Source organism: Gossypium raimondii, chromosome 13, assembly GCF_025698545.1.
Source record: "Gossypium raimondii isolate GPD5lz chromosome 13, ASM2569854v1, whole genome shotgun sequence".
NCBI lineage: Eukaryota > Viridiplantae > Streptophyta > Magnoliopsida > Malvales > Malvaceae > Gossypium > Gossypium raimondii.
Genome location: NC_068577.1, coordinates 20,043,124 through 20,053,405, shown reverse-complemented (window position 1 = coordinate 20,053,405; position 10,282 = coordinate 20,043,124). Strand labels below are relative to the sequence as shown.

At 30.3% G+C, this 10,282-nt stretch overlaps 1 pseudogene; it reads left to right on the top strand.

Moving 5' to 3' along the window:
- Nucleotides 1–3,960: 3,960 nt before the first annotated feature.
- LOC105784191 (histone acetyltransferase MCC1-like) lies at nucleotides 3,961–6,619 on the top strand (annotated as a pseudogene).
- The last annotated feature ends 3,663 nt before the right edge of the window (nucleotides 6,620–10,282 follow it).

The window sequence follows — 10,282 nt, the reverse complement described above, 5'->3', positions numbered from 1 at the left end:
AATTTATGTCGTTTACTTTTTTCCCCTATCTTTCGTTCCCTGCCTCTCGTTCCTTCCTAGGCTTTGTTATACCCAATTCTGGCTTGCATAATCCAAGCAACTGTATTCACTCCCTTATTACTCATTAGTCTTATATAATAACCTGAGGGACTCAGCCAGACTTTATCATAACATGCTTATACAGTTACATCTAGCCTTTCTATGTCCAAAGGATCGGCTGAACCTAGGCTCTAATATCACTAAATTTGTAATACCCCAATTCTCAACTCGCTCTCTGAATTTGGGATTCGGATACAAATTCTGAATATTATACTAATTACATTCAACTATAAACTCTAGTTTATACTAAAACATACATCACTTAAAAATTTTCCACCTTATGATTTTATTTATGAATTTAGTTGTACAACTCAAAGAATTTATGCCTAGGCTAAAACTTTGAGTCATAGTTTCTAGAAGTTCCCCTCTATATGCTTGTTATGTTTTTTCCACCATTTTTTTCTCACATTGGCGAAGTCTGACTCAACCCTCTGCCCAATTTCCGTTGTTAACTTTATCATGCTATCAAGCAGACCATTCATAAGCTCAAATGAACTTAGTGAGATTCTGTGAGACTGTTAAATAAAAAAAATCAAGCTAAGGTATTGAGGGTTTTAAAGGAAGTTGTCCACTCCCTGATAAATTCTGACATTAGGCGGACTGTATCAATGAAGCATTTACCCTTCCACTCATAGTTGGCTGACTTCTACTCCAACTGAATTTACAAGGCAATTTTTCATCAAAGTGGAGGTCTTCTAAGAGTAAGAACCAAAATATACCTCAACAAAAGTTCTCTCCCTCAAAACCTTAATTGGAAAACTTTATGTCGATCAATGGTAATCTAGTTTCTATTTCCTCGAGTTTCAGATCCATTTCCTCCCTTATTCCTAGTGAATTGTTCGCCCTAAAATGGTCTTTGGCAGGCTCCTACCTGTATCAACTCGGGCGATTAAGCACTGTATAATCTTGATAGGCATAACTGCTCTACCATTATTATTATTTATTTAATCACTCAACTTTTCAAAATTAAATATTTTAGTAACGCTCCCATTAGTTGCTATTAATTTAGTAATGAAAATCTACACAAGCTTGGCCTAATAACAAATTTAGCTCTCTAATATTTGCATAGTCAATTAATTTGATCCAAAATATAAACAAAAATTTAACAAATTCAACCATCAACATTTACTGAAACTTGTCAATTTAGTTTTAATTTTAAAAATTCCAAAATAAACATGAAAAATATTTAAAAAATCATTTTGTTAAAAAATATTAAAATGATTTGAAAATCTAAAATTATAAATAAATTATAATTAAAATCAAATTTATGTATTAAAATTAAAAATATATAATATACATATATATCAAGTGACCCTAAATTTTTCCTTCAAATAAATTTAGGTCTGCCATCAACTTGTCAATGGATCTTTTTGGATTTCATCGGTGGAATTTAGGTCAAAGGTTAGCTATCCCCGTTAAAATAAAAAATCCTCAATAACTCCTACCAAAACATTGGAATCCAAAACACGATAAATAACAAACTTAAGATCAACCCAAATGAAATTTACTCCTATTTTCACTATTTCTATTCCTAAAATTTATAACTAAATCTAGGATAAAAATTACAACTAACAATGGTGGGAAAAAGAAACTCCCGATTTACGATCAAAGCAATTGAAATTCCCACGGGTATATAAAATAGAAACCAAGCTAGAAAAAATTACTAAAATTTAGATAAATAAATTTACATCATACCCAAATAAGCTGAAGTCCTATAAATACAAAAATATCATAAAAACAAAGTGGAAAAGGAGCACCAATTCTGAATTATATCCAAAAAGAAAGTCAACCCAATTTTTTAAGTACCTTAAACTCGAGATTAAAGGAAGAGTGCATCAGTTCAAAGGCAAATTGTAAAATGAAAAGAGATGTAAATAATTATCTTGATTAAATGTGTAATTATTTTAAAAACTTGAAAATTAAAATGATAGATTTTGTAAATATTAAAAGTTAAACTTATTGAATTTTTAAATTTAAAATTAAATTAATAGAGTATATAAATATTATAGAGACTAAATTTTATTATACTAATAAATTTTACAATAGACTTAATTAATGAAAGTAATTAAAATATTTAATTTCAAAAAACTAGGTGACTGAAATGGAAAAAAAAAAAACAAATACCTAATTTAATGACTAAATCTTTTATACAAGGATCAAAAGCAAGAACAGGAATAAAGAAGAGATAAAAACCATATAACCGACTCCTATCTAATTATCCTCGCTGCTTTCCTATTAGACCAGTTCAGAGCTTCTGACCTTTCTTTACATATTTTAATGAATCTAGAGGTAATCTTTAGCGTCACAATGTTATTCCACATAGGTCGTACCTCCCAAAGGATTGGAAATTGAGTGAATATTTTTGTTTAAACCTCCAATATTTTTATTAAAAAAATTTAAAATTAGTTAGTACATATTTGCAATACCAGTTTAAAGAGTGATTTTTGTTTTGTTAATATGAATGAATTATCTTGATTGAGTGACTTCATGTTAATGTGTTGATTTAAAAGATAGTCTTAAAGTAATTAATACTATATAGAAATATCTAATTTTACACCGATGGGGAGAATTTTTCAACGATTTTCTCGATTCAGCATTGAAATATATGTCATGTCCTTATAGAAGAGAATCATGAAATTTATAGGCTAATCAAATTGACTCAATAAAATAGTTAAGGATTACAAGTTTTTGGAGTATCCCATTTGAGGAAATATATTATTTAATATAATTTATCTTTATTTTCTTCTTTTATCACCAAAAAAATATATATATGAAGGAATTATCTTTGGTATTGAGTTTTGTTTAGCCTAAGATCTTAGTTCGTTTCCTTTATTTTTTGTAAAATACAACTACTATTCAATTATTCATCAATCATCAGGAAGTTTCCATTAAAAATACAAATAATCTAAGATGCCAAGCCCCGTGTTCATTTTTCTATTGTCTTTTCCCTTTACCCACTTAATTGGTCAACAAAAAAATAAGAAAGACAAAGGACCTTCCGTGTGACTCTTACAACCTCCACGATCCATTTCTAGTTCTTCACGCTGCGATTTTGTTCTAGCCTGAGATTATCCGGGTAAACAGCTTTCATTTTTCTAGAATGTCTTTCAATTGCTTTGTTTGTAAATTTGCTATTCGAATATATGTTCTTTGTTCTTGAATCTTTCTTGTAATTTACTGATTTAACTTGGGTTTTGGAGTTTATCCTCAGTTTCTGGTTTTTGGGTATTTTGAATTTTGGGATCTGTTCTGTTTGGTTTGTAGACAAAAAAATTAGCAATTTGAGTGACGAGTTTAGAAAGTCATCGATTAATGGAGATTAGGGGTTTTCTAGAACTTAAAATCGAATTGCTAGTGGAATATTTATAGATGCTTAACGGTTAAGCTTTGTCTTGAAACGAAAATACCTTTTTTAATTATTTGTAAATATTGTTTGATTTTGTATCCAAAAGTTGTTTTTCCTTTTGGTTTTCAGAGGTTACAACAAATGGCATAAATGATAACTTAACAGTTCTTTCATATTATATGAATAATTGGTTGATGTTTTAATGGAAGGCTGTTAAGTTTTCAAGTTAAGCATCTTTATATAGTGTTGTGAAGAGTGGTGTACTAGCTATACAAAGAAGGGACCTTTTTCTCCCTGTGTGCCTGTGAGTTGTGATTTTGGGTTTTTGGGTTGGGTTGTTGTATGGCTTGTATATGACATAAAAGGAACTAATGGAAAGCGAATATTTCTTCGCCAGTTTTCATCAAGTGTTGCATGGCTATTGTGGTTGATGCTGTATAAATGGAAGGTGGAGTTTTTTTACAATTTCTTCTAGTCTATCACATGTTTTATGGAGATTAATTATTGGTTCCTCAATGGTGAACCCGAAAATCTCTCATCGCCCTACCATCTGCTACAGGTCCATGCATCCATCCGATTTAGAGATTTTAGAACAAATCCACAGTGACGTATTTCTATCAGGTAAGAAATATATCTGCTTTCTGTGAGGGCTTTCATTAAAGAGTATTTCTTGCATCTTCAAGAAAAGATATTGATCTCTTCAGGTATGAATCTGAGTTTTTCCAAAATGTTGTGAATGGACGTGATATTGTGTCGTGGGCAGCTGTTGATCGTAGTCGACCCAATGGTCAAAGTGATGAGCTTATTGGATTTGTTACTGCAAGAATCGTAACGGCAAAGGATAGTGAGGTATGTCATCTATTTTGCGCAGGAATGCATTAGTGATACTGGCATGCTGGTTTTAAATTATTAGATTTGCATTTTAAAATATTCTCCTTTTGTTTTATAGTATTTGAATTTTGTTTCAACCAACATCTACCTTTCAGATAGCAGATTTGCTCAGGTATGATCCATCGAAGGGGCATCAAACATTAGTATATATTCTGACGCTGGGAGTGGTAGATGCTTATAGAAATCCTGGCATAGGTAGGAATCATTTTCTATACTAATGGTTCTTTTTCCTTTCCCTTTCCCATTTTTTATAACTTCTTCAACTTATGACCAAAATTTCCTTCTTGTTGTGTCAACAGCTACAGCACTTATCCATGAGGTTATTAAGTATGCTTCGAGCATCGCAGTATGCCGTGCAGTTTACTTGCATGTGATTTCTTACAATAATCCAGCCATCCATTTATACAAGAAGACGTCATTCAAGTGTTGCGGAGGTTGCATGGGTTTTACTTGATCAATGGTCAGCATTATGATTCATATCTGTTCATTTACTACGTAAATGGCAGTCGATCTCCTTGCTCACCATTGTAAGTCTACAATGTATTCTGATCAAGTATGTTTCGTATAAAAATAAAAAAATTCTAAGTATTTTATAATAATTACTGCTAATTGGATAACAAGGCTGAGTTGGTAGAGAACTAGGATTTTACCCTTTTTCATAGTTCATTATAAATACCACTAGGGGGACAACTTAGCAATTTTACAGCAGGATATACAATTGAAAAAAGAGAGATCATTACAAGTTGAATTGACAATATCTAGGGCCATACTCAGCTTTCTATCAAACTAAGATGCTTCCAATGGAAGCTTAAGAAATACATAGATTATCCAGTGCGGTGGATGGTTTTCACACTGCTATTGGTGTAAAAGTTCTACGTATCATTGTTTCATTTAGGATTAATAATAGGATTATTTTTCATTGGCATTACCTGGATTGAGGTTGTCATGTGAGATTATGATTTTCAAACCCAGATATCCATTCTATCGTCTTTCCATTCTAAGTTAGGTGTATATGTGATTTCATCAACATAGGCAGTGATCCTTCTTCCCAAGATCAATTATGCTGCATGAAAAAGTCTTTCAATTTTCTTTCGGGTTGTCAGGTGGAAAAAAGGTGAATAGGGTTTATGACTCCAATCATGGCACTGCCATAACCTATTATACTCCAATCATATCATCGCATAACCTATCATAGTGTTTGCTAGATGGTTAAAAAGTTAATAACCCTTCCACTACGTCATTTGGATCTTAATTTACTAATCACCTATAACATTGTGTAAAGAAATATGGAAGTAGGCGTAAGAACTCCTTGTGCTGATTTTCAACTTTGTGGCCTGAATTTAATATGGTCACCGGCGTTTATTTAAGATTAGGATGATTAAAGATTAAAAGACCCTCAAGATTGAGACAGCTAAAATGGTTTAAAATTTTTTTTTTTGTCATTAATTTCAACTACCTGGGCTTGGGTGCAATAATTGTGAATCTTGGTTTGGAAGGTTTTAGTTCAGGATACTAAAGCAGTTTCTTTGCATGTGGTCTTCAGATTATGCTTATATTTATTATGAATTAGTCTTGGGACTATTACTAGAAGAAGGAATAGTTTTCTAAGAATTTTCCAGCAGGCAGTTAAGCTTGTGAGAGTTTAGATTTTAGGTTGAAAATTTACGGAGGGTATGATTAGTAGCATTGTATGAATTTTTATCTTCTGTTCAAGAACTGGTTCCTTTTGTCTGATATGTTATATTTGATATCTCATCTTTTGAAAATGAAATACTGTCGATCTGTGGGAGGTTCTCTATTACTTTACTACAGATGAATCGTTTTAAATGAAATAACTAGTGTTATAAAACCTGTGATTTGCAGAGTATTAGTCACATTTTTTGTTACATGCATGAAGACTCAAAACTGTGGCTGCGAAGCTGAGAAAGAACGAAGAGAAGATGGTGAAATGGCCGAAATGTGAAGAAACTCGGGGTCTCGTTCCCGTACAAAATAAGCGAGTGATTAAAGCCGAGTGTTCAGGATGCGAATATGTTTAGCAAGTATAATACCTTTGCGTGTTTGATTGACATCTTCTAAGAAAAGAAAAAATGGAATTCATATCATCCACAAAAATGAAATTCAATATATCCTTCCTCCCCGGTGATTTTAAGGTTACAGTAATGTTTTACCTATTTGGTGGTTGTATGTTAAAGAAAAAACATTTACCCTTACAATATTTATTATATATTTTGTAATATATTGTGTAACAGAAATTACAGAATGCATTATTCAGTTACACAATTTTTTCTTTTTGTAACTTATGCAATATTTTGTGCTATTAAAAATTCCTATTACAGCATTTATCTTGTATCTTGTAATATATTAACACGAATTACAATAATAATATTTAATTACACAATTTGTTAGACCTATAACACGACTTACAATATGCTATTCGATTATACAATTCTTTTACGAGCTACATATATATATATATATATATATATATATATATATATATATATATAAATATATTAAAATTTCTCTTACCTGCAATATGGATGAAAGAAAAATAATAATATTTAAAACTGTATTTGTACAAAATTAATATAAATGAGTTATAGGTAAAATGATAAAGTATTTGATAAAAATTTCATTATATTAATATTGAATTTTTTACTTAAAATGGTTTTTACGAAATTTCATTAATTAATTTAGTGTCGAATTGACTTGTGACATTAATTCAACAAGTCACATTTGCAATAGTTTGAACAAATCTCATTTTTTTTGTATTATTATAAAAAAACATTATCTTACGCCTTAGTGTTAGGTTTGATTACTAGTGTAATAATATAAAAGAAAAAAACTTATTTAACACATATTTTAAAATATTTAGACATGAAATAAAAATAATTAATACAAATTTAAATGCCCAATTAGAAAGAAGAGTGAAATCTCTTGTAAAAATAAAGCTTTAAAATAAACGAGTCATGTGAGTGGTTAAAATTACTAACTATAATTAATTTGTAACTAACTAATAACTAAAACATGTAGAAAAATAATATTTTAGCCAAATATAGCATAAGTGATCTAATAAGCTTCAAGAATAAGTTCAAATCATGTTAAAAGTATGGACTCAATATTTTATAAGAGATTTTTAATTCTAATTAATTTCATATTGGCTCACATAGCATTTAGTCAATTTATAACATAATATAAAATATAAAATATAAAAATAAATCAATAACATGGAACCTACTACGGTGATTTTGTACTTTACTACTCTAGTTTCTTGAGCCATGACATACTAATCTTTAGCTAAATCACTTATTCAATTTTCCTTCTAACTAATTAAGCTTTTAATACATATCACTTTAGCTTGAATGAAAAACCACATATCATAAGGCAATTTCATTATTAAGGATTTAGTTTGTTTCACTCTTAGTAAACTCTAGTAGAATGATTCGAATATATAAAATTAATTTAGAATACATTAGAGAGCACATAAGTGTTTCGTCCTAAAGCGTCATAACACATATCCCTTCCAAACACACCAAAAACCATTAAAGTGTTAAACCTCCAAAACACACGAAAGAGCGTTGAAGCATTAAGCCTGAAGATATTAGAGTATGCATGTGAATGCATACTCGAAAGAAACAAAGAGTACACACAAAAGATGCAAAATACGAAGATAATATAACTTCAAATCATATAGAATTCCACATCTAATTTCTATTGACATGTTAATTTTATCCTAACTATTTCACTAACTTTACTAAGAAATATAAATTTACAAATAACATATACTTGTTAAGGCTATTAGTATTAAGATGCAAAATTCAAAGACAATATAAGTCCAAATCATATAGAATTTTACATCTAATTTCTATTGACATGTTAATTGTATTCTAATTATTTCACTAACTTTACTAAGAAATATAAATTTACAAATAACATATACCTATTAAGGCTATTAGTATTAAGAGTTTCATGATTGAAAAGTTTATTAAACAACTCATTATCCAATCAATATATAGGCACTTTAAGTGTCTGGCATGTACACATAATTCGCAACATTAGTTAAAAGGCCTTTTATATGAACTCAAAATTTCATGTTATGGTTTCCACGAGCCATAGATAGCAAGTTTGAGGAAATGGTCATTAGGAATTTCCACTTATAACTCATGTGACACTCACCACATATCAACCACGCTAGTTGAACAAGATAGTGATAACAACACATAAATAATTAGGAATTTCCATGGTGAAATAAAACTAAATTTTTCCTCATTTATAACTATGTATCAATTTTATTGGCAATTTTGAAAAAATTAATCACATATTTACCATTATGTCATATTTACATATTTTCCATATTAATACAATATTTGACCAAATTTTCTCATATTTCAAAGAACTTTTTGTGACACCCAATTTTCATTAAGGTTTGGAAATTAAGGAAAATTTGGAACTTAATTGAAATAGATATTAGGTTCAACAAAATCTATTGAAAAATTTGGAAATTTTAGTGGCCGAGTGGTAAATAGTTGACGAGAACCCAGTTACGAGTTTAGAACTTGATTCACAGTTTAATTTGCCCGATCGTCTGAAGAGGCATTTTCTCAGGAAATGGAAACTTAAACTTAGAACTTGGAATTTTTTTTAAGGTGATGGAATGATAAAAACGAAATGGATAGAAATTGATTAAAACAAAACTCGACCTATAAATGAACCAACACTCTATAACAGTGTGACCTGATTTCTACAAAGCAAAGTTAAGTTTTAACAAATTCGTTTTGAAAGAAAGATCATGACCCGCTCCCTCCACCGCCTCAGCCCCCATCTTCTTAAAGTATGTTTTATAATAAATAAAACTTGGTGGGCCATCAAAGTTGAAAGGATATGTTTTAATACACCTTAACAAAAGTGTTTATTTATGTATGCTAATTTTGACATGCACGGTGTTTGAAATGCATAGTTATAGCCCAACAGCCCATTTGATAAAACGTTGTAATTTTATAAATACGGCCTGCGTGTCGTGCCTTACTACTATTCTCTTGTATTTCTCTTCTCATCTTACTCCCTCGTATGTAAAACGAGTTTCTACATATTGTAATTTGCAGGAGTTGCTGTGGGCTAGCCGAGAAGGAAGATGGGCCAACCAGTGTGGACTGATAGCTTGAAAACCGGCTTACACCTTTAGGTTTCCTTTTGGTTCTCCCATTGGCTTGGGTTGCGCAACCTTAGTTTATGGGCTATAACTATTGCATTTATTTTTTCTTTATTCATGTATGAGATGCTATGGATGTCTAAAGCATGCCAAATTTTAAACATGTTAAAATTTGATAATAATGAACCACATTAATTGATGAGATCAATTAAATGGCTAAATGGACTAAAGTAAACCATAATTGGTGAGATGAAATGATCTTAATAAAATCCCTCTATTAAAATATTAAGTCAACATAGCCTTCCAATTTTGCCCTCGTTAAGGCCTCAATCAATACTGTGTAGGTTCTGCTAAAGCAAAGTACTAGTATTTATCTTGGTTAAACGCGAAGAATAAACAAGTGATATTTGCTGGTTAAAATTAGTTAATGTCTTAACTAGGTTATTCTAATAGGATTAGAAACCTAGAGGCGAGTAATTTGGATAAATCATAAGATGATTAGAACAATAGTTGTTCACCAAACTTTAGGAGTTACATATGATGTAATTAGCAAAGTGTTGCTTACCTAGATAACCATAATATTGAGAGTAAAGCGAAAGCTGACTTAAGAGGAGGTGAAATATGGATCCTTAACCCACTTGAAATACTTTTTGAGAAAGTCTTTTCGAAACTAATCTATGAGGGTATTATTTTTGTAATAAAATAGTGGGAACATCATTTAATTAAATCCTTTTAATGATTGATATAAATTAGATAAATTTTCACATGCATAATTTCATTGCGATCGGTCCTTG